Source organism: Anomaloglossus baeobatrachus (genome assembly GCF_048569485.1).
Source record: "Anomaloglossus baeobatrachus isolate aAnoBae1 chromosome 5 unlocalized genomic scaffold, aAnoBae1.hap1 SUPER_5_unloc_21, whole genome shotgun sequence".
In the NCBI taxonomy this organism is placed as follows: domain Eukaryota; kingdom Metazoa; phylum Chordata; class Amphibia; order Anura; family Aromobatidae; genus Anomaloglossus; species Anomaloglossus baeobatrachus.
This window is the reverse complement of record NW_027441797.1, coordinates 572358-598463: the sequence shown is the minus strand read 5'-3', so window position 1 is coordinate 598463 and position 26106 is coordinate 572358.

Here is a 26106-nt window from a genome sequence, read left to right as displayed (position 1 = left end):
TGAAGTCCTTTTTGGTAGTGCCCCAAAAACAGGTCTGTACTTTCCACAAGTGTTACAGATGCAACACGGCACTATGACAGCCTACGTCCAGGCCTTACAGGAAAGACTTAATGTGGTGCATAAACATGTCTTTTCATCCATTCCAGATCCCAATGCAAGTGCAGATGCAACACGGAACTATGACAGCCTATGTCCAGACCTTACAGGAAAGACTTAAAGGGAACGTGTCAGCAGAAATTTCGCCCAAAACCTAAAAGATTCCCCCTCTGCAGCTCCTGTGCTGCATTCTGGAAAGGTTCCTGTTGTTATTGTGCCCCATGTGAGACCAAAATAAAGACTTTATAAAGTCTTACCTTTTTGTATGGCAATCTTTTTTATAGTCACGGGGGCGGGCTTTCTTGCGTCCGTTATTCTCCCTCCTGGTCCTTTATGCCGTCCCCCATCGCTCCTTTCCATACCTGATGATGCCGCCCAGTGCTCCAGCGGTCCCCGCGCATGCCCAGTATGCCCCAAATTTCTGCTGACACTTTCCCTTTAATGTGGTGCATAAATATGTCTTTTCATCCATTCCAGATCCCAATGCAAGTGCAGATGTGCATAAGCTGAATCCAGGTGATTGGGTGGTCGTGCGCAGACACGTGAGAAGGAGCCTAGATCCACGCTTTGATGGCCCATTCCAAGTCCAACTGACCACATCCACCTCAGGGAAACTTGAGGGAAAGCCCACCTGGATCCACGCCAGTCACTGTAAAAAGGTCACTCCACCGGCAGAATGACAGTTTTGCTAATTATCCTGCTGGGAGTACCAGGATTGCTGCACCCAACAAAGACACTGAACAACCTTTTAAATATGGACTGGGACAATAAACTTATTCGCCACCATATTTCTCTTACTAAGGACATGGAAGGAGAAAATCCAAAGGACTGTTGGATCTGCACACACAGTCTTATTTCTTCAAAGACTATGCCATATTAAGCCTTACCTCTGGAACCACAGGAGGTATTGATACCAGACTGTATACACAATGATAAATTGGAGATAAGCTGCGCTCCACTGCCCCAGGCTCTGGTGCACGGGAGAAGGTAATGTCCAAAATATTCAAAATACCCCGGCACACAGAATAGGAAGGAGATATCCAGTCACTGGTTCTTTTTAATATGCTCGTGATTTTTATTCAAGATTTTGTTAGGTTGACCTAACGGTCACAGCTATTGCCAGCGATGTCCGAATGCAGAGAGGGTACCGGTGACCCCCCTCTGCCCTCCCTTTAGCCTTCAATGAAAACAGGCAGACACCGTTATACACGTAAAGGCTAGGAGACGTGCGGCTCCAAATAGAAAGACTGTATTATTTTGTTTACATTTCAAAGTTATACAAAGTTGATTAGGGCGTAACTATGCAACATACATATTCATTAATCTACATTCATTAAGGCGTGGATTGCATATTCCCAGCAAGAGAAATTAATATAATGACTTATACTCCCATAACAAGATGTTTTTCAGTCGTCTCTAAGTCAAAACATTCTGCGTCCTTGAAGTTGGTCTCATAGTTTATTACGCAAATAAGTCTGGTTTGGTCTTGCCAGGGAGAATGAATTTCTATTATTTTCTAAGTCAGTGAAAAAGGTTAACTCTTTCCTCACAATCCCCCCTATTGGCGTGATTGATGGACAGGGGGCCATCGAGAAGCTGTGGATATAGAGCGAGCAGGCTAGTCTCCAGATACTTTCTGAGCCGCGGGTTTGCTCAGGGAGTGTCGTCTCACATCCGTCACCCAGGACTGCCTGCATGCCTCTCGATAGGAGTCTCATCATGATACGCCAAGGTGATTTCTAGAGGAAAGAGTAGAGAAGAGAAAAAAGGCATATTAGTGATTTCATACGGGTGCTGAATAATCATTGCATCTACATTGCTTCAAGCAGCGGGAAAACGAAGCCATTAGCAACTTGAACACTACATAAGCAACTAGTAAACAGAGTAACACTTGGAACACTGATTGTCTGTTGTAACAGCCTCCCCATTGAAACACTTTGTTTATTGGGACTGGTATGGCTAAGTATTGAATGGAAGAGGCTGTCACAGGTGCGTGTGTACATATCCAGCAGTCTGTGATCTCAAGTTTTTCAGCTAACACTTCATGATGGGTCTCAAATGAATTCTGCCGTGGTGTAGAAGGCCCCAAAAAGGGAATACACATAGAAATACTTATCAGCAGTATTAGGCCTTCTTGCAGTGGCTGGCATGGACCCATGTCGATCTCCCCTCAAGTTTGACGGAGGTTGGAGTGGTCAGCTGGACAGTCAAAGGCCCTTCGAATCGTGGCTCAAGGGTCTCTTTCACGTGCTTCTTTAGGTAGACCCGGTCACCAGGCTTTAGAGAGTGGGTTCCTGGAACGGCATCAGAATCAGGTAGAGAAGAGTAGACCCTTTGGTGGGTTTCAGTTAGTCTCTTCTGCAGGGAAACATCATAAGACGTTAGGCTATCACATTGCAGGTGTAACTCCTGCGGGAAGTAGCATCCTAATCTGGGTGCACTACCAAAGAGTATTTCAAATGGTGAGAGCCTGTGCTTTCCCTGCGGGGTAGTCCTTATAGAGTAAAGAGCTATGGGGAGACATTCTGTACATGGTCTACCAGTCTCCTCCACTGCCTTGGCTAGTTTGAGCTTTAGAGTGCCATTTAACCTTTCCATTTTCCCTGATGACTGTGGGTGGTAAGGCGTGTGTAAGGCTGACTGAATGCCTAACAGGGCACAGGTGTTCTGGAAAACTTGTCCAGTGAAATGAGTACCTCGGTCTGACTCTGACTTCAGGGAGTCCAAACCGAGGCACCAGCTCACAGGCCAATTTCTTTGCTGTAATTCGGGCTGTGGCTGAACTGACAGGGTAGGCCTCTGGCCATCCTGAGAAGAGGTCTACACAGACAAGTACAAACTCGTAGATGCCATGTTTTGGCAACTGTATATAGTCTATTTGTACTCTTTGAAATGGGGCAAACATCTTTGGCATGTGTCTTTGCGGGGTTTTAGTTAGCTGGCCTAGATTATGTTGTTGACAGATGTGACAAGCTTTTATTCTCTGGGAGGCGTATTGTCTGAAGCCGGGGGCTACCCAATTTGGTTGCATCTGGTTCATGATTGAGTTTGTGCTACCGTGTGTGGGATAGTGGAGTACTTGGAAAATGGCAGGGAACCAACTGCGTGGCAGGACGGGAAGTCCGTTTAGGCGCCAAATCCCCTCCACCTTTTCTGCCCCCTTGGCCCGCCATCCGGCCTTTTCTTCCTCAGAGGCGTTTTCTTGTGTCTCAAAGAGGTTCTGCATTTCTTCCTCCGTCGTTGACACTGTTTCCGTCTCCTTCAAAGGGAGTAAGGCGGCTTGTTTTGCTGTTTGATCGGCCAAGCGATTTCCCCTTGCCTCGGGTGTTTGAGCCTTGGTGTGGGCAGCAACCTTTATGATTGCTAGCTGTTTTGGTATCAAGGCTACTTCCATTAGTTTCTTCACTGAGGCTCCATGCCTGATGGGATTTCCTGTTGCTCTGAGGAATCCTCTTGTCTGCCAGATAGTGCCAAAATCGTGCACAATGCCGTGTGCATAGGCTGAGTCCGTGTAGATGTTCGCTGTTCGTTCTTCCAGAAACTCAATTGCCCAGATGAGGGCAAGAAGTTCTGCTTCTTGAGCAGATATGCGTGGAGGTAGCGGTTGCTTGGCTAAGACTGCATATAGAGTCACTACTGCAAATCCGGTGTGGAACTTGCCTGCTTCATCAGCGTATCTGCTACCACCCACAAAAAGTTCAAAGTCTGGATTTGTAAGTGGTGTTGCCTGAATATTGTGCAGGGGTTTTGCCTCATGTTCAATGAGTTCCTTACAATCATGATCAAATGGTGCGCTGGTACGTTTGTTACTCTCTTCTGTCCTCTCTTCTGTCCCCCCTTCTAAACTTGTAAAGATCAGCAGATCAGCAAGGTTTAGACTTGTAACTCGAGCAAATGAGATGTTTGGGGGGTAGCAACAGCGTGCACTGAAGTCTGACTTGTCTTGCCATAGAGAGATGTTTCAACTGCACTTGATTGAGAACAGCATAGATGTCATGGCTGGTAAGGATGGTAGTCAGGAAATCGAGTGAGATTTCAGATGCTTTCTGCAGTATATTTGAAACTGCTGTAACGGCACGGACACAGGTTGGTGCTGCTCTGGTGACGTTGTCGAGTTGAGAGGAGTAGTACCTGATTATGTGATGTTTGTCCGTCTTCTGGGTGAGTACTCCTACTGCAAATCCTTGAAGCTCTGCTACGAACAGATTAAAGGTGAGATCATAGTTTGGTAGTGCCAGAGCAGATGCATCAATCACTAGTTCCTTGAGCTTTTGAAAGTTTTGTCAAGCTTCTTCTGTAAGGGAAAAAGGAACATTCTTTGTGCAATCATACAGCGGTTGCATGAGTAGTGACGCATTGGGAATCCACCGTCTGCATTTATCTCTGCTTGCTTTGCATCCTACTTCTGCCAGAAAAGTAAGCATTCCTCTTCACTAGGGCAGCACAGTAGTAAATCATCCACGTACTGGTAGATGTACTGCGAGAGGTAGCGGGAGGAGGGATGCCAGAGGTCCATTTATACATGTCCCCCTTCACATTGGCAACAAGGAAATAAGAACTTTGGTGGACTCAGGAGCCTCACGCTCCTGAACCCCAGGAATCTAGTGCCTGAAGGATCCATCTCATCTGAAGCTACTGTAGTATCCGGATTTGATGGACAAGCCCAGATAATCCCAATAACACATCCACTGAAGGTGAAACTGGGACCACACATGTTCGTGTCTAAATTCTTAGTGTCCCCCCTGGGTGGAGATGCCCTAGTGGGAGAAGATCTACTATCAAGACTACAAGCTCAGATTGTCTACAATGAAGATGGATCTGCTATCCTGCAAATCCCAGAAGAAATCCTGTGCACTCTCCAGATGATAGAAGACCAACCAGAATCTGAAGTTACACATGAAGTAAACACGGACCCAATACTTCTACAAGTTCCTGCAAAACTCTGGTCCACATCAAAAACTGACCTCGGCACACTACCCGTGCCCACAGTAAAAGTTTCAGTCAAGCCTGGAATTACGCCACCGCAGCTGAGACAATCCCCCCTACGGCTCCCAAAAAGAAAACTGTAGCCAACAAAATTGTCCCACCAAAGTTCTTATTTCCTTGTTGCCAATGTGAAGGGGGACATGTATAAATGGACCTCTGGCATCCCTATCCCGTGCTGCCGCAAGTCAGGCAGTCTTCTCCTCCTGACTCTCGGGTCGGTTTTGAGTGTCCCTCTTCTTCTTTCTACAGTCTCTGATCACGTCCTCTGACTCCACAATAGTAGCAGGTCGGTGCCTTCCTTCTTGTACCTTCTGGCTGACCGTCCACTGCTGCTATGACAACTTTCTTGTTGCTCCTTTTATCCTTTGCGTCGGTTTCTAAGCCACTTGCTTTGTTAACTAGAAGATCTATGTCTTCCATGTTTCTCCATTCTGGGCAGCACGCTTTCAATCTTTCTGCCAGAGGTGCATGTATTCCATCCATGAAGGATCTTACCATCAGGCGACGTATTGCACCTGCTTGTAAGTCCAGCCCTTCATCTGCGAATGACTGCATCAATCTGTAGTAAAATGAGCTGACATTCTCCACAGGACCTTGATGCACTGGTCCCATTGTGCCCTTAGTTCTTTGCTCCTGGGCGCAGAAAAGATTGAGTCTTATCATGAAGTCTTGGCCCGATTCCACATTACGGGTATCGTCCGGAACATGTCCTGTCAGGTGGGCAGTGAGTTTGGCATACAGTTCGGGAGACATTTTAACTCTACACAAACCTTCCATGTCCAACCAAGTGCTTCTGTAGGAGACCTGTATTTGGTTCAGGTAACGTGAAAAACTGACTGGGTTTCTAGTCGGGTCTGGAGCATTTTGCAGGAAAGCCATCTGCTCGGCTGGAGTCCAGGGTACGTAGTCCTCATACGTACGAGGAACTGCATCTCTGGGAGCATCTGGGTTTTGTGGATTAACAGGTGGTCTTATCAGAACTCTTCTTTCCACTACGGGATAAAGAGGCACTGGTGCTGTGGCTTGTAGCTTGTGCTGTGGGGCTCCACAGGCTAGGCATGTTTCACTCCAGTCCGGATTTTGTTGGCTACAGTTTGTGCAGGTCCATTCCGGGGATCCTGCTATTTTTGGAGTCGTTCCAGGAGTAGCTGACAGGTACGGAGGGGGCTGCGGATCCTTATTAGCTTGCTTCCCAGCTTCTTCCCATGTGTCTGATTCTTCATGGTATATCCAACCTTGATCATGGGCTGTTTTTGCCATGTCAGAAAGAGTTCTGACCAGTTTAGTCCATGATTTATCTGCTATCACTCCTGCTCTAGTAGCTGTTATTGTGTCCCATTTGTTGGGGTCCAATTGATCCTTCCCCTTCAATCCAAATGTCTTGAAAACTTCCTTGGACTGACTGGCTGTCCTCTTGCCATGATAACACGTAATGAGATGTTGCAGGGTGCATCCAGCTCTTCTGTCTTTTGATATTCCTTGCCCCATTCTTCTTCTTCTTCTATCTTCTTCAGCTTTTAGACCCTTGAACGTCCTTTGGACTAAACCTACCTATCCTGGAGATACTCAGAGACTAACTCCTTTTGTATTCCTACCTAAGGTGAGGTCTAGAACCACCTTTCCTGGAGATACTCAGAGACTAACTCCTTATTTGTATTCCTACTGAAAGGTGGTGTCCTAACTTCAGAGGGGGCTGAGAATGTTGAATGGCGCTGGGTTACCCTTCTTGTAACAGAGATACACTCTATATCCGATGGCAATGACAAACAGGGCTATTCCCACTAACACTCACTGATGTATGGGATCTATGACAACCAACAAGGACAACAGCACAAAAGCAAAGCGCAGGAGGCAGACACACGACACACGGAGAGGCAGAGAAACACAAAGAAACAAACAAACAAACAACCAAACAAGGCACAGAAAACATCAGCTGGCAAGGCTCTCTCAGAGTTCAGTGGAAACCCGCCAATAACCCAGTATCTACTCACAGTGTACCATTTTGCGCGTTGAGGAGAGGGGAGATCAGATGTGGGGAGCATAAAGAGAAGAATAAGGTTCAACTCTTACCTGGCCAGGTGTTTCTGGTCCCCACGTCTGGTCACCTCCCCCTCTGCTTGGCAAGACAGTCCACTGCGTCCTGGGATTAGAAACACGAGTCCCTGTTCGGCCGCCAGATAATGTTAGGTTGACCTAACGGTCACAGCTATTGCCAGCGATGTCCGAATGCAGAGAGGGTACCGGTGACCCCCCTCTGCCCTCCCTTTAGCCTTCAATGAAAACAGGCAGACACCGTTATACACGTAAAGGCTAGGAGACGTGCGGCTCCAAATAGAAAGACTGTATTATTTTGTTTACATTTCAAAGTTATACAAAGTTGATTAGGGCGTAACTATGCAACATACATATTCATTAATCTACATTCATTAAGGCGTGGATTGCATATTCCCAGCAAGAGAAATTAATATAATGACTTATACTCCCATAACAAGATGTTTTTCAGTCGTCTCTAAGTCAAAACATTCTGCGTCCTTGAAGTTGGTCTCATAGTTTATTACGCAAATAAGTCTGGTTTGGTCTTGCCAGGGAGAATGAATTTCTATTATTTTCTAAGTCAGTGAAAAAGGTTAACTCTTTCCTCACAATTTATTTATAACAGTCAGTCCAAAGTCCAACGTTTCAGCCCATACAAGAGCTTTCACCAGGGACATGAAATACTATGACAAGTTGAAACATAAAAAACAGAAAAGAGAAATTACAATTGTATCATGCTATAATAATCAGCATATCAACATATCGCCCATAAGACAAGGTGAATAAATAAGAGATAAAGATACCGTGCATAGGTGAAAAAGGTGTACTGATGTGGGCAACATCCGATTTTATGTAAGAAAGACCCAGGGGAAGAAGTGAGGACATAGAAGTCAAAAAGGGAAGAAAAGGAAAAAAAGGGGAGAAAGAAAAAGAGAATAAGAAGGAAGACAATGGAAGCAAGGGGAAGAGGGGGAAAAAGGACAGGTGAGACATACCTTTCTGCAGCTCTCATTGAGTACTACGGATTTTATCAGAACCTTGACATTCTCCTGACATTCTCCTTACAATCCTCCTACTACTTGTAAGTCACCATTCTTTCCATCTACTACCAACTCTAACCCCTTGATCCTGACATTATAAACCCTTCTTTTCTCTACAGTGCTCTATTCCCAGTTCTCCCTGTGTATATAGGACTTTTTTCTCTAAACATTACAGGTATGTCTCACCTGCCCTGGTGAAAGCTCTTGTATGGGCTGAAACGTTGGACTGACTGTTATAAATAAATCTTGAATAAAAATCACGAGCATATTAAAAAGAACCAGTGACTGGATATCTCCTTCATATTCTGTGTGCCGGGGTATTTTGAATATATTGTATACACAATGAAACCTGGACTCAATCTAGATTTTTTGGGAGAAGATGTGACCTCGTGATGTATCTGCTACATTGACTAGAGTTGGATGGGTCACTAAACCCTGGTTCCAGCTAAATATCACACGGCCTGATGGATACTCGTGGTGGATGGAATACGATTCAGACAAGGGCATAATTGCCAAAATAAAGACTAAGGGGCACTTTGCACACTGCGACATCGCAGGTGCGATGTCGGTGGGGTCAAATTGAAAATGACGCACTTCCGGCATCGCATGCGACATCGCAGTGTGTAAAGCCTGGATGATACGATTAACGAGCGCAAAAGCGTCGTAATCGTATCATCGTTACAGCGTCAGCGTAATCCATAATTACGCTGACGCAATGGTCCGATGTTGTTCCTCGCTCCTGCGGCAGCACACATCGCTGTGTGTGAAGTCGCAGGAGCGAGGAACGTCTCCTACCGGCCTCACTGCGGCTTCCGTAGGATATGCGGAAGGAAGGAGGTGGGCAGGATGTTTACATCCTGCTCATCTCCGCCCCTCCGCTCTGATTGGCCGCCTGCCGTGTGACGTCGCAGTGACGCCGCACGACCCGCCCCCTTAACAAGGAGGCGGGTCGCCGGCCACAGGGACGTCGCACGGCAGGTGAGTGTGTGTGTGAAGCTGGCGTAGCGATAACTTTCGCTACGCCAGCTATCACCACATATCGCTGCTGCGACGGGGGCGGGCACTATCGCACTCGGCATCGCAGCATCGGGCTGCGATGTCGCAGTGTGCAAAGCCCGCCTAAGATTCCTCATTCGGGCCCCATTCCCTATGATGGATTTTGGTTCAGTCTTCAATACAATGGTGTTGGAAATTGTGGAAAAGACAATAACTGTTTCTATATACATACACATGACTTAACCAAGGACAATGAGACAGTATATCAGAAGGGTATTGAGGGCTGTACATCAACATTTACTAGAAGGACATTGAGGGGGGAGCGGGGTAGCTGTATCTCGGGTATGACCGGAAAACAAATGAACAATACGTGGTGTGCTCATAAAGTCATGAAGGGGCTTCTGAATCTGCTTTATTGTGTACAAACTCAAACTCACTTTTGCATTTTCCCAGAGAGAGTGTTTTTGGTTTGTGGGAATCGTGCTCACAAGTGGGTGAGCCCTGACATGAGAGGGGTTTGCACACTTGCCAGACACTTTCAGCGACGGGGGACAGGGACTGGAGGGGTGAGGAGATTTTTGCCACACTGGTGACCGGGGGAGGACTTTCATCTCCCATCTGACATGTTTGATCATGCCAGATGGGAGAAGAATCATTTTTTTACCGGCACAACATTAACTTTCACGTCATCGCTGTCACACGGTTTGTAATGGCGATCACGTGAATGGGGACCGGAAAAACCGACCCTGATCGTGATCTCCAGGGTCTCAGCTACCCCCGGTAGCTGAAATCCCGGAGATTTTCTGACTCTGGGGGGTGCTATACCCTTTTTCCGACCGCCGTTAAAAAGCGGCGGATCGGAAGAAGTACCCTTAATTACCGCCGTTAAAAGGCGTATCGGCGGTCGTTAAGGGGTTAAACAGCAAACACAAAAATATAACAATAATAAAGTGCAATGCAGTGCGGAGTCCTTTAACCCTTTCCATAACTCCCTTCGGTGCCAGTTTGATGCCGTTTTTTCTGCCGGTTTCATCATTTTTGTTGTTGTATTCACATCCGGGCTCCGCACTGCAGTGTATTATATTGTTTTTATTTTTGTAGATAAAAACCTGTAAAAAAAAGAGGAAAAAAACAGAAAACATAATTCCTGAATAAGAAACCGACTTCAGCGTCGTCATAGCAACAAAGAAAAGACGACAGGAACATGAAAATAAAGGAGAGAAAATACTAGAGACCCTGCACCTACCTCCACCTGCAGAGCCGCGCACCGGATATATGGCTGCTCTGTGCTTACAGGACCTGTGATGATGTCACATGGAGGGGAGGAGTCAGGGTCACATGGTCAGCTCCTCAGTGTATGCAGGACTCTGCTGTGCTGGGTGTCATGGTGCTGGGTGAGGGGAGGTTATGTCAGGGGGTCACAGTGAGGTAATGGAGGCTGTATGTAGACAGGACACATCCTGGAAGCTGTGGAGGGACATGGAGCAGATATCCTGGAAATCCAGGGATGAGCAGTGAAGTCTGAGGGGGCAGTAGCCACAGCTGTTTCTAGATTGTTCCAGAACTATTTACCCCGGCCACAGTAAGCGAGGGTCACTGAGCTTGTGAGGGGCAGTAAAGTCTGAGGGGGCCGGGAAGTGCATAGTATAAGCACAATATCATAGTGTGACACAAGAGCAGAGTTTGGAGTTTTCCTTACAAGTTTTCCATTGTTTTCCCATTGTTTTTTGCTTTTATTTGTACCGTTCATCCCCATTTAATAGCGGCTCCATGGACAATGCTGCCAGGTGTGTGTCTTGTCAGATGTATGCCTGCCTTGAGCAGTCGTTCGAGGGTGAATATGTCTGCACTCGATGTCAGCGTGCTACATATTTGGAAGCCCAGGTAAGGCTGCTTTCACACTACGTTTTTTTAACATGCGTCATGAACGTTTTTTTGCTGCAAAAGCGGATCCTGCTTTTACAGCAAAAAAACGCATGCAAACGCATGTGTTATTTTGCAGGATCCTGTCACTTTAAGTTTATGAGCGGGCATTGGAGTCATGTGATCGGGAGTGAGGGGAATTGAACGTGACAGACTGGGAGCCGGCATCTAACAGCTGTGGAGGCTCGTAACCAAGGTAAGCATCGGGTAACTTGCTTGGATACGCGATATTTACATTGGTTACGAGCGTCTGCAGCTGCTAGGAGCCGGCTGCCTGCACACGTTACCAACGTAAACATCGGGTAACTAAGACCGCGGTTACCCGATGTTTACCTTGGTTACGAGCATCCTCCGCTCTCAGGCAGGGGAGAGTGGAGGAGAGGGAGGGGGAGAGAGAGAGGGAGGAAGGGAAAGAGGGAGGGAGGTGGAGAGAGGGAGGGAGGTGGAGAGAGAGACTGATCACCCGAGACTGGTTTCTGGGCATGCTCAGTAGAGCAAGCAGGAACCTGTCTATCAGCATGCCAGCGTTCAAGTGCGTTTGCATGCTGTTTAGTCAGCATCCAGCGACTTGCAGTATTTGGACGCAGCTCAAAAACGCTACAAGTAGCGTTTTTGAAATAAGTTAAAAAACTGCAAGTCGCTGGATCCTCACTATAACGCACGCAAACGCAGGTGAACGCATGTTGACGCGAGTCCATTGCAAATGCATTGAAATGAAAACGCATTTGCACTGGATCCGTTTTTGCATTAAAAAAATGTTAATGACGGATGTTAAAAAAACGTAGTGTGAAAGCAGCCTTACTGATCTAAATATGCAGCTCACAACACTCAGGGGCATTGCAAACCTGGAGAGGAGTTTAGAGCTCACTGAGCGGCTCTGGCTGGGGCCAGTGATATGGAGGAGGGTGGAGGTGGGGAAGGTCAGGACCCAGAGGTAGGTAGCTGGGTAACAGAAGAAGAGGTAGGGGGAAAAGTGTCAGGGAGCCCAGTCCTGATCTGGCACAACCTAGTAAATATGCCTGTTTGGCTGATATTAGGAATGCAGGCCCAGGACTAGGATCACTACAGCAGGACGTTGCTCCTAGCAACCAGGAAAATGGCTGCTGTAGAAGGAGGGAAATAGGAGTGCAGCAAAGGTCAGACATTTGTTGGTGGTAGGAGACTCTATAATTAGGCGAACAGACAGGGTCATTTGTCGCCGAGACCGTGAATGCCGAACAGTGTGTTGTCTTCCGGGTGCTCGGGTTCGGCATATTGCGGGTCGGATAGACAGATTGCTGGGTGGGGCTGGGGAAAACCCAGCGGTCATGGTGCACATTGGTACTAATGACAAGATTAGAGGCAGGTGGATGATTACAGGAAACTAGGAGAGAAACTGAAGTCCAGGACCTCCAAGGTGCTGTTTTCAGAAATACTATCGGTGCCACGAGCGTCACTACAAAGACAGCAGGAGCTTAGGGAGATAAATACGTGGCTTACAAATTGGTGCAGGAAGGAACAGTTCAGGTTCATGGAGAACTGGGCCGACTTCTCAGTCGGCTACAGTCTCTATGGTAGGGACGGGCTGCACCTCAGTGGGGAGGGTGCAGCTGTGCTGGGGAAAGAAATGGTCAGATGAATGGAGGAGCTTTTAAACTAGGGTCTGGGGGGGAGGGAGGGTAGTGGAGCAAATAAGGGGATAAATAGAGCAGAAAAAGATAGTGAGATGGTAGGGGTCAATGAAGGATTAGGGGGGCTGGGACATGCAAGGAAAGTAGGGAAGCAGAGTAAGGAATGTGTTATTAGTATTAAATGTTTACTGGCAAATGCAAAAGTCCTGCAAACAAAATGAATGAATTGGAGACTCTTATGTCAACCATGGATTATGATGTGGTGGGCATTGTTAAAGAATGAATCTGGATTACAAAATCAGATTATTATTATTAGTATTATTAGTTTGAATTTGCTACACCTAACATAGAATAACATCTAGACATGTGTGAAGGCCATAATCAGTGTAATGTACCTTTAAAATATAAAATGATATATTGGATACTGGTACATTGCACAATGAATCAGTACTTATCTCTGAGAGAGTCCCCTGATGCACATGGCTCTGCATGTTCCACATTACATAAATTGATATTAAAAAGGTCCCTAGATTATGTAAGAACAAGATAAAGACCATCTTGGAGCATGCAGCATGCCAGGAATATCATCTTGCCATCCATTTGAATCAGGTGGTCTCTGATTTATGTAATACTAGTTGTAGTACCCGGGCATTGCCTGGGATAGTAATTGTCTCTCTGTCTCTCTCCCAGTCTCTGTCTGTTTATCGCTGTTTGTCTGTCTCTCTGTCTCTTTCCTTGTCTATCTGTGTGTATGTCTCTGTCTGTCTGTTTCTATCTGTCTGTATTTGTATCAGTCTATCTGTCTCCATCTCTGTATCTGTCTCTCTATCTCTGTGTCTGTCTTTCTGTCTCTCTTTTTCCCCGTCTGTCTCTTTGCCTGTCTGTCTCTTTGCCTGTCTGTCTCTTTGCCCGTCTGTCTCTTTGCCCGTCTGTCTCTTTGCCCGTCTGTCTCTTTGCCCAGCTGTCTCTTTGCCCAGCTGTCTCTTTGCCCAGCTGTCTCTTTGCCCAGCTGTGTCTTTGCCCAGCTGTGTCTTTCCAGGGCTGTGTCTTTCCAGGGCTGCCTCTTTCCCATCTGTCTCTTTCCCCATCTGTCTCTTTCCAGGTCTATTGCTTTGCCCGTCTGTTGCTTTGCCCGTCTGTTGCTTTGCCCGTCTGTTGCTTTGCCCGTCTGTCTCTTTGCCCGTCTGTCTCTTTGCCCATCTGTCTCTTTGCCCGTCTGTCTCTTTCCAGGTCTGTCTCTTTCCAGGTCTGTCTCTTTCCAGGTCTGTCTCTTTCCCGGTCTGTCTCTTTCCCAGTCTGTCTCTTTCCAAGTCTGTCTTTTTCCAAGTCTGCGTCTTTGCCCGGCTGTCTCTTTGCCAGGCTGTGTCTTTCCAGGTCTGTCTCTTTCCCATTCTGTCTCTTTCCCATTCTGTCTCTTTCCCTGTCTGTCTCTTTCCCTGTCTGTCTCTTTCCCTGTCTGTCTCTTTCCCTGTCTGTCTCTTTCCCTGTCTGTCTCTTTCCCGGTCTTTCTCTTTCCCGGTCTTTCTCTTTGCCCGTCTGCCTCTTTGCCCGTCTGCCTCTTTGCCCGTCTGCCTCTTTGCCCGTCTGCCTCTTTGCCCGTCTGTCTCTTTGCCCGTCTGTCTCTTTGCCCGTCTGTCTCTTTGCCCGTCTGTCTCTTTGCCCATCTGTCTCTTTGCCCGTCTGTCTCTTTGCCCGGCTGTCTTTTTCCCCGGCTGTCTCTTTCCAGGGCTGTCTCTTTGCCAGGCTGTCTCTTTGCCCGTCTGTCTCTTTGCCCGTCTGTTTCTTTGCCCATCTGTCTCTTTGCTCGTCTGTCTCTTTGCCGTTCTGTCTCTTTGCCGTTCTGTCTCTTTGCCGTTCTGTCTCTTTGCCGTTCTGTCTCTTTGCCGTTCTGTCTCTTTGCCCGTCTGTCTCTTTGCCCGTCTGTCTCTTTGCCCATCTGTCTCTTTGCCCGGCTGTCTTTTTCCAGGGTTGTCTTTTTCCAGGGCTGTCTCTTGCCCGTCTGTCTCTTTGCCCGTCTGTCTCTTTGCCCGTCTGTCTCTTTGCCCGGCTATCTCTTTGGCCATCTGTCTCTTTGGCCATCTGTCTCTTTGCCCATCTGTCTCTTTGCCCATCTGTCTCTTTGCCCATCTGTCTCTTTCCAGGACTGTCTCTTTCCAGGGCTGTCTCTGTCTGTCTCTATCTCTCTGTCTCTTTCTCCGTCTGTCTCTGTCTGTCTCTTTCCACGTCTGTCTCTGTCTGTCTGTCTGTCTCTCTCTCTTTCTGTCTCTCTCTATCCGTCTTCCCACCGACATCTTTTTATCTCACACTTAAGCTTCTTATACTAACAGTTTATTTTGTTCTTATAGCAACCACTATTCAGTTTAATGGAGGCAGGATTTTTGAAGAGTAACTGTAAAGCGCGGAGTTAAATTTTCCCGCCCAAACATTGTCTATGACGTTCCCTGAGTCACATGGACTGACTGTGCAAAATTTCATGATTGTAAATGCAACGGTGCGGATTCCTTTAGCGGACATACATACAGTGCTGGCCAAAAGTATTGGCACCCCTGCAATTCTGTCAGATAGTACTCAGTTTCTTCTTGAAAATGATTGCAGTCACAAATTCTTTGGTATTATCTTCATTTATTTTGCTTGCAATGAAAAAACACAAAAGAGAATGAAAAAAAATCAAATAATTGATCATTTCACACAAAACTCCAAAAATGGGCCAGACAAAAGTATTGGCACCCTTAGCCTAATACTTGGTTGCACAACCTTTAGCCAAAATCACTGCAAACAACCACTTCCGGTAACCATTAATGAGTTTCTTACAATGCTCTGCAGGAATTTTAGACCATTCTTCTTTGGCAAACTGCTCCAGGTCCCTGAGATTTGAAGGGGCCTTCTCCAAACTGCCATTTTGAGATCTCTCCACAGGTTTTCTATGGGGTTCAGGTCTGGACTCATTGCTGGCCACTTTAGGAGTCTCCAGTACTTTCTCTCAAACCATTTTCTAGTGCTTTTTGAAGTGTGTTTTGGGTCATTGTCCTGCTGGAAGACCCATGACCTCTGAGGGAGACCCAGCTTTCTCACACTGGGCCCTACGTTATGCTGCAAAATTTGTTGGTAGTCTTCAGACTTCATAATGCCATGCACACGGTCAAGCAGTCCAGTGCCAGAGGCAGCAAAGAAACCCCAAAACATCAGGGAACCTCTGCCATGTTTGTCTGTAGGGACCGTGTTCTTTTCTTTGAATGCCTCTTTTTTTTCCTGTAAACTCTATGTTGATGGCTTTTCCCAAAAAGCTCTACTTTTGTCTCATCTGACCAGAGAACATTCTTCCAAAACGTTTTAGGCTTTCTCAGGTAAGTTTTGGCAAACTCCAGCCTGGCTTTTTTATGTCTCGGGGTAAGAAGTGGGGTCTTCCTGGGTATCCTACCATACAGTCCCTTTTCATTCAGACGCCGACGGATAATACAGGTTGAGACTGTGTACCCTCGGACTGCAGGGCAGCTTGAACTTGTTTGGATGTTAGTCGAGGTTCTTTATCCACCATCCGCACAATCTTGCATTGAAATCTCTCGTCAATTTTTCTTTTCCTTCCACATCTAGGGAGGTTAGCCACAGTGCCATGGGCTTTTAACTTCTTGATGACACTGCGCACGTAGACACAGGAACTTTCAGGTCTTTGGAGATGCACTTGTAGCCTTGAGATTGCTCATGCTTCCTCACAATTTGGATTCTCAAGTCCTCAGACAGTTCTTTGGTCTTCTTTCTTTTCTACATGCTCAATGTGGTGCACACAAGGACACAGGACAGAAGTTGAGTCAACTTTAATCCATGTCAACTGGCTGCAACTATGATTTAGTTATTGCCAACACCTGTTAGGTGCCACAGGTAAGTTACAGGCGCTGTTAATTACACAAATCAGAGAAGCATCACATGATTTTTCAAACAGTGCCAATACTTTTGTCCACCCTTTTTATGTTTGGTGTGGAATTATATCCAATCTGGCTTTTTGACAATTTTTTTTTTTTTCATTGAAGACAAATTAAATGAAGATAATATACCAAAGAATTTGTGATTGCAATCATTTTCAAGAAGAAACTGAGTATTATCTGACAGAATTGCAGGGGTGCCAATACTTTTGGCCAGCACTGTACACACATACACTCAGCTTTATGTATTAGATTTCACATGAACCAATCAGTAAAAATGATAAACAAGGGTGTAACCAATCATTATGTAATAGTGTTGGGATTGACCAATGAATGTTGGTGTACATTGACTTACATGTTAGAGCTTTGCAATAAATGACCCCCTGGGCACTTGCTCAGATGGGGAACCACACGACTGTCATCTGTCATTGCTGACTTCCTCCCGCCAGCGAAGCATTCATTAGGCACGTGGCTCGTGGCTTTGCTGATTTCCATAACAGTTTTTGGTGGAAAATTGCGGCCTCACAACATCTCCCCCCACGGGAACAGGACTGGACGCAGGACAAAAGGTGGTAAGTAACCCCTTGTGTTACTGACTGCCTCCTGTGCTGTCCTTGTGGTTTGGGGGGTGTCGTGCAGGCATCCTGCTGCCTACTACCCAATGAGTGTTGCTTTATATGTGCTATTGTCTGTAGGTGTATGAGTCTGTGCGTGTGTGTAATAAGACTCTTACGGGGAGGCTGACAGAAGTGACACTGTATACAGGGGTCCAACTGTGAGAAAGGAGAAGGGGCCCTGTATACAGGGGTCCAACCGTGAGAAAGGAGAAGGGGCCCTGTATACAGTGGTCTAACCGTGAGAAAGTTAGGGCCCCTGGGATGTTGCGAGCTGACCCATGTGAGGCGCCTCCAGCCACGGACTGTTACCTGTTTGTTTTTGTCTATACCTGGGGACACCCGTGGAGATTGATGTGTATAGCAGTTGAAACTCAGGGTCTGAAACTCTAACATTCATGTGCAAAGACCTACCCGGACCCTGGCACGATTTGATAGACCAGGTCTGTCGTTCTTTGAGCTTGATAGACATACTCAGAGGCGACTGAGGTGAGTATAAGATCTAGATACACATCACTATAGGCAGGGAACGGTCGTACATCATTTGAGGCTTCCGTTGAGAAGGGACGGAGCTGCTGGGTACGAGCCAGGGACTTTGTGGTTTCTGTGTGTATGGTAACCCTATAACTTTGTGTGATTGTAAAAACATTGCAACAAGTGAAGACTGATTGCAATGTCTGTAACTGACGTTTTGACTGACTGGCAGTTTTGCTGACAGGTTGTGATTTCTTGTATGTGTGTATGTGGATGACCTGCCATTTGTGATGAGCACTGTCGGTTTGGTGTGATGTTAAATAATGGGTTTACGGCGACAACTGCATAGCCAGTATATAATGATTGGAGCGAAGATAGGTCAAAAACATATTATGAATTTATTCAGATAAGAGTTGGAGGGTTACAGTCATTAGAGAAAAATAACTGTCTTGGCTTGAGTTAATAGATGGAGACAGATAGAAAAAATAACAGTTCATATCTCTTACATCGCTGTAGTGTGTAAGTCGTCTCGGGATGGTCTGTAGATGGTCTGGTCGGATGGGTCCGTCTTTCTCCTGTCACCTTCTGCCTCTCCCTCCTTCTCCCCCTACCTTTGAAGTGTGGGCTTCTTTTATAACCCAAAACCCCTCCTCTGGATTGTCCTTATCTCTTTACATGGTAACACAAAAACTAACTATCCTTATTTTAGTTTGAGCATTACATCATGTCACGTGGTACATTTTACCCGCGAAATAAGTGTACCTGCGCACTAGAGACCTGTAACAAAACCTACTTCAATCTATATATATATATAGAAACCCTTTGAGGCTCGCTGAGCTTTGACCTCAGTGTAACAGTAACTTACAGTAAAACGTTTCTCATAGCTATTTCAGCTCTTAGCCCAACATTCCAAACAGAATATAGCACTACTTTGACAAACAATGTCAGATGGCTTTGATGAACAACTAGCAGATGAGTTTGGTTCTACCATGTCAAACTTTTGGTTTAGCATTTTCCAACTCACAGGCATCCTTAAAGGGACGGGGCAATATATACATATATTTATGAATATATGTACTCCAGTCTATGAATCAATCTCCATAAACTCACTATTTTACAGTCCCCCCTTATATGGAAGTTTGATGAACCCCGGGAAACCCTAACTCAATCGTGTCATCATTCGTATCACATACATTCTTGTTGGAAATTCTAGACCAATATTTGACTTGATAAACCAATCTGCAACTTTCTGTCAAAAAGTCATCTTGCGATTTAACATTCCTCTAAGAATGTTATCTTCCTTTTTCATTTCTATTTTTATGTTCCTATATATCTTCTGAATTCTACACATCACAAAAACTTGATATATAATACACATCAAAACTAATAAAAATATGATTATGATGGGATTAAATAAAACATTACCAACCGCTGACTGAAAAGATGACTGAGACCAGGAATGTACAGATGTACTAAAACTCTTCCACCAAGTTCTACCTGACATTCCATTCCATTCGTGTTCAATATCACTTAATTCACCTTGTTCATGTCTGAATATAATTTCTGCTTCCTTTAACTGTTTCGTTAATAAATCTAACAAACCCTTGTCTTTCTTTATTTCACTTGTCCACATATCCCAAGGAAAATCATTTATCTGTGATAAATTGAATTGTATCGGAAATGCCGTTAAGTTTCTCTTTCCTATAGAAGTGATATTAAAACTTCCTTCCTTCTTTGAAAGAGATCTCACATCTCCTTCTATACAATACAAACCCATAGGTAGGTTTTCCTTATGTACACAAGCAGGATAGAAAACAGAAACCTTCTCTTTCTCAGACATGACCTGAAAACATATCTTAGTTGGACTTACTGGAGTCACCAGATCATGTAATGTCTGTACAGTCTCTATTCTCGCATGACAAGAAGAATGATTATGAAAACATGAATGATAAATCACCTTATCCTGTCCAGGTAAACACATCACCTTAGAAACAAAATGCAAACATGAAGAAATGTCTACTTGTTCAGTGTTCACTCCATCAAATGCAAAATCTGTGTACTGCAATTGATAGAACACTTGTTGTGTGTTGCTCACAGGTATACCCAAAACTGTAACAGGAACAATAGTTCCTTCTCTTCCAATCACCGGGATTAGCGATGTGCCAACACAAATGTTTCGTTCACATCCTAACCACTTATTTACCCACAAATCCATATGATTCAATGCAAAATCATACTCTACAGGTAAATTTCGCAGTATTCCCAGTGGAGTAATTCCACTCTGTAAAGCTTGTGCAATCAACTTTAAATTAGAAGAGTACTCTACCTGTATCTCCAGGCACGCTTTAGCCACTTGTGTTTCGTGTGTGCTTTCCACGAGAGCTAATGTAGCATCCTGTAGATGTGACACGGAAGAGCCTAGTACAGCAGCTGTATTCATTACCATCTTTTCAAGAAGTTGATTCAGACTCTTCTGAACCTTTACACCTTTTCCTCCAATAAAACCAATATTATCCAAATCTGACTTAAGCGTCTGTATATTCATGGCATTAGTCAGACTTCCCACTGTCCCAATTCCTCCCAGAATTCCTTCTAACACTCCTCTCTTACTCCTAGTTTGAGTAGTTCTTTTCCCCAAACCACTGTTCTATCCCCATCTCCATGTTTATGAGATGTGATTGACACTGAGGAAACCTGGTAGAGATCTTCCAATGAGACATATTGAAAGTCCACACCATTGTCATAAATTCTCCATCCCTTAATAAGGACTTGGACTGAAATTGATTAATTTGGAAAGGAGAAGACGGCATGAACCTCGTGTCTGTGCATGCACTATCTGCTGCTGACCAAATATTCACACTAACGTCTTTACAATGTCTGTAATGTGTCTTTGTTTCAACGCAACACTGGTAAATTCCAGAGTCCCTGGAAGATGGATTTTCTATGGAAAAAATGAAAGTATCATCCATCCACCTGATATTACCAATCTGACCTCTGTGAATGACATTAGTTGGACTGTTTAAAAAACTTCCCAAAAATGATGAATTTTTGGTCCATGTCAACAAAGACTCAGAAGGCAATTTCAACCTTGTGTTACATTTTAACATTATGGGAAATGTATTTACTTTATTATGTACTGTCTGTGGTGAAACCCTTATTTCCGGAACTATAGTGTTAGTAACGGTAAACACTACAGATACCTGAACTTGCACAGGTTCCCGTGTTATCTGGAAATTCCATGTTTTGACCCAATCTTTATCTCCTTCTGTGATGGAGAGTAAAGAAGGATCCAGAATTTTCCCAAAAACCTGAGTTTTTAACAAAATTTCTGTTTTGGATCTTCCAAACTTTCCCTTTGCAATCATGTCATTTGTAATATCACCGGACCATACAGCAGGTTCATCACCTCTGATCTCTATGTTCCAGTATAGTACATCTGTAGGAGAACATTCCCATGTACCAGTTTTATTATTGTGTACATATTCTCCTTGTAATTGTGTGAATCTAGTTTTAGGTCCTGCAATAGCATGTAATATTATGTCTGTGTCGTGTATGAAATGTAATTCAATGCAACATTTTGTTCCATATCCCATGCAGATATTTCCTGTTATCTCCACAGAATTGTCCGTGATGTCCTCTGTCAGTAAGTTCCGTGTATCTGATCCTCTTGGTCTTCGTGAATGTTGAATCTCTCTAGTCTGTTCATTCACATCATTGGCGATTGTTCCTTGATGTAACATGTAAACAATGACGAAAATAAAGCAAAGCAGCAGGAACGTAGATCCCATCACGTAGAAGCTGGTCTTGAGCTTGGGAAGATGTTCTTTCTCCAGAAGGCTTGATGTCATCTTTCCTTCACAGTCTTTAGGTTCTTTATTCCAGTTCGTATAGGAATCCATTTCTTCCTGGAAAGAAATGCAGTATCATTATTTTGTCACAAATATTTTGCACTGGTCAACGTGAACCCACACTTTTTGTGTTTTCCGGGTCTTTTTTACCACATTTGACACTCGGTGCACAAGAATCATGACTTGTCCCATAGTCTCAAGGACTTCAAAAGGACCTTCCCAATTACACTCCCATGGTCCACTCTTGCGAAAGGTTTTGATCATTACTAGAGCACCTTTCTTGAATTTGGACTCATAGGGTGGCTCCATTTTCTGCATTCTTGATGCCGCATATGGCAGAATCGCTTTCAGGTTCTCCTGCAGCGATCTCAACCATTGGGACCTTGAGATAGCATCTTTTTGTGGAGTGGATAAAAATGGCTCATGTGGAAACCACAATGGCATTTTTCTTCCCGTCATCAACTCAAACGGAGTGAATTGAGTTGTAGAAGAGATTGAACCTCTTATACTCATCAGTATGAAAGGAACCTTGTCAACCCAAGTGTTACCTTTGTCCAAAAGCATCTTTGCAATTCTGGACTTGATTGTCCTATTCATTCTTTCCACAATTCCCGCAGATTGTGGATGATAGGGGACATGAAATTGCTGTCGCGCCCCTAGAATAGCACAAGCAGTTTGCATGATTTTACCTGTGAAGTGGCTACCTCGATCGGAGGTAATCATCCTTGGGATCCCCCAAGTACAAAAGACATGTTGTACCAATTCCCTTGCTGTGGACAAAGCATCATCTTTCCTAACAGGTAATATTTCTACCCATTTTGAGAACACATCTACCACAATCAATGCATACCTGAGACCATGTTTACCTGAGGGTAAAGGACCAATATAGTCTATCTGCAGTGTAGACCATGGACCTTCTGCAGGTGCGATTCGTAGAAGTGGTGGCTTCTGTCCTTTAGGTCTTGGATTTATTTGGGCACAAATGAGACATGATAGTACAACACTTTGAACTGTTTCGTCCATTTTTTCCCAATAAAATTTCTCCTTGAGAATGACTAACAATTTCTGTTGTCCCAAGTGACCTAAACTCTCATGGTTGTATCGAGTGAATTCTACCTGTAGATGTTTTGGTACAACTGGACGCAATTCTTCATTTGAACTGTGACACAAAACCCCATTTTCACAGATGAAAGGAGGTTTTGGATCATCCAGAAAAATAACAAGAGAAGGATCTTTTCTCTGTTCTTCTGCAAATGAAGGTATGTACGTGTCTGTTCTTTGAACCGCTGAAATCTCAGAAGGTTCGGAGTCAAACACTTCCTCTCCTGTCAGGGCAGCTTCTTTGGCTAGAGCATCTGCGGTAGCATTTCCTACAGATAACTCATCATCAGATCTTTGATGTGCAGCGACTTTCACTATAGCAAATCTATTTGGGGCCCTAGATGCCATCTCAAAAATTGATTCTAGAGTTTCGCGGTGCAACAAGGCTTTGTTGGACGAGTCCACGTAGCCTCTCCTTTCCCAAACAGGCAGGTAATCGGTTAGGGATCTGACAACATAGGAGCTATCACTGTAGATTACCATTGGAGTTTGATCATCAGCTTCATTCAGCTGTAGGACCATTCTTACCGCTTCTATCTCTGCCCTTTGAGCTGAGAAATGACTTGGTAACTTGTGTTTTACCACTTGTCCTCGCTTGGAATAGAAAATTCCATATCCTGTGTGATAGTGTCCTTCCAGAAAAAATCTAGAACCGTCTACAAACACAGGTTCATCTGCGTCTTCCGACTGTCGTCTGAAGAGAGATGGACTTGGTTCATGGAACGTTTCTATGCAATCATGGGTTTGTCCTTCATACTGCATCAATTGAGGAAGAACATATTTGGCCTTATAATCTACCTCAATTTGATTTGGAGACAATGAGAGCAACCAATGGGCAAATCTCTGATTTGACACACCTGGGATGTTTTTCTCAAAGAGAAGTTTCAGTGTGGAATGTGGCGTTTGGAGAATAACCTTTTGGAACCCGATGATGTGTTGAGTGATTTTTATCGCAAAATACACTCCCACCAGGTGTCTTGCGCACACCTCAAACCCCCTCTCAACAGGTGAGAGAAGCTTAGAGAAGTACCCCAAGATTCTCCATTCCCCCCCTTGCAGCTGCAGCAAAACCACAGAGATACTTGTCTCTGAAGTGTGTGCTTGAAGCGCAAAAGGTGCGTTCTTTTCCACCATACTTAACGCAGGTGCGTGTTGTAGATCATGTTTCAATTGTGTGAAGGCTTTTTCCTGTTCGACACTCCAGGGACCAAAATAATCATCATTGTCACCTTTTAAAAGATCATACAAAGGTCTGGCTTTGTCAGCAAAATTTTCAATGAAATCCCTTGAGTAATTTACAAGCCCTAAAAAATGTCTTAGTGCCTTGTGTGATGTTGGAATTGGAAGAGATGCAATTGCCTCTATTCTGTCCTGTAGGGGTCGCCGTGTACCTGGACTTAGCAGAACTCCTAAAAACCTGACCTCAGTCTGCATCAGCTTGACCTTTTTGGTATTCAGTTTTAAACCTGCATCATGCAGCAGCTCAAACAATTCTGCAAGTAGAGAAATATGCAAATTCTCATCCTCCGTACTCAACAAGATATCGTCCACATATTGCAATAAACATTCCGGACGAGAAAATTTCGACAAAACGTTCGCTAGCGCCTGATGAAAAATGCTTGGCGACATACTAGCCCCCTGAGGAAGCCTACAGCATACAAATTGCTGATCGAGGTGGTTGAATGCAAATCGATATTGGCAACTTTGCTCAATCGGTATACTGAAAAAACCATTACTGATATCCAATACTGAGAAATACCTTGCCTTAGCATCCAATCTCGACATCATGTCATGTGTATCAGCTACAATCGGTGCTACATTGGGAGTACACTTATTGAACATCCTCAAGTCCAACAACATCCTATAGCTACCATCGCTTTTCAGAACACACCACAATGGATTGTTACAGACAGAATTTGCCTTACGTATTACACCTTGAGCCAACAATTCCTGTATAATCTTCGACATCGGAGCAACTGACTCCGGAGGCAACTTATACTGACGCTGTGGAGGTGGGTCTCGACCTTCAATTTTGACAATTACATCCTTCATTGTTCCAACCTCATTCCTGTACTGAGCCCATAAAGAAGGAAAACGTTGTACTAACTCAGTCAATACTTCGTCACCACCAGTTTCAGGCCACAAATGATCTGCTGACACTACATCGGTCAAACAAATGGTCCCGACATGACTATACTCATTTGGATCAATAACTACCGCCTTACAACCGTTAGAATCTTTCCAAACTGTTTTGTTACCCAAATCAATAATCCAGCCATGCTTTTCCATAAAATCAGTGCCAATTATATTCTCAGTATCCTGACAACACCAAATATCCATTTTTGTTTTCAAAAAAACAGGTATTTCCAAAGAAACATCCTGTGCTAAAGTCACCTTTGTTCCATTTTTACCACTGAAACCAACAATTGTGCATACAGGGGAATCTGGCTTTAAATGTAAATCAACATTTGTGACACTCAATTGCGCACCTGTATCAAGGAGAAATGTTACTTCCTGACCTTCAAGATTTACCTTTAAAAATGGTCGACCACAGCTATCCATTGAAACTCGAGTGACGAATTCCAGTGGATGCAGCCTGGGGACCGGCTTTGCTAGTCAGGAGGATGGAGAAGGGAGAAGAGCAGCAGGTGTCTTGCCCCTTCCATCCAATCCCTGTATGGACATTTCCCTTATCTGTCTGGTCAGAGGTGCATATGGTGATTGGTTATTTCTGTTGTCAGTATGAGTGGGCGTATATGGTGATTGGTTATTTCTGTTGTCAGTATGGGTGGGCGTGTATGAAGGTGGAGGTGCTGAAGATGGGGGAGGGGCACTGGATGTGTTTGGCATCAGTCCATTCTCCTTACCCAGCCTTTCCTCAACTCCCGCCCTCAGGAATTTCTTGCATTCCCACTTCAGGTGTCCGGGTTGGCCGCAAAAAAAGCAGTGAATTGTGCTTTTCCTGTTACCCCCCCCTGAATTCTTGTTTTTAGAATTCAACACCGGTCTTTTGTTGTTTTTGATCTGTTTTTCCTGGGATACTAATGTGTCAGTGTTCCCTTCTATCATGGCTATTTTTGATTTTACCTGATTTTGCTTCATTCGTCTACGTATTCTATCAATAAATGACGTGGCCTCTTGTAGACTTTCCATCTTAGAAGCTATTTCGAATGAAGCATGGTCCAAATATTTAAACTTTTTAACAAAGGCCTTGATCATGGAAGGCGGTTCTTGATCAGATCCGATTTCCAATACCATTCTGTAGGCCTGTTCGAATTTGACTACAAAGACAAATGGATCCTCCTGTATGTGTGTCTTAAGGTTTTCTAACAATTCGACTGTTGGGGTAGTCTCTCCTGTGGTAAAGAGAATTAACTGTCTCAGCCTATCTTCCTTTGTGTCATGGATCAGGTCATTGTGTTCGTCAGTCCTAGGTGTTGCTTGTAACCTTTTTGCCATGTGGGAGG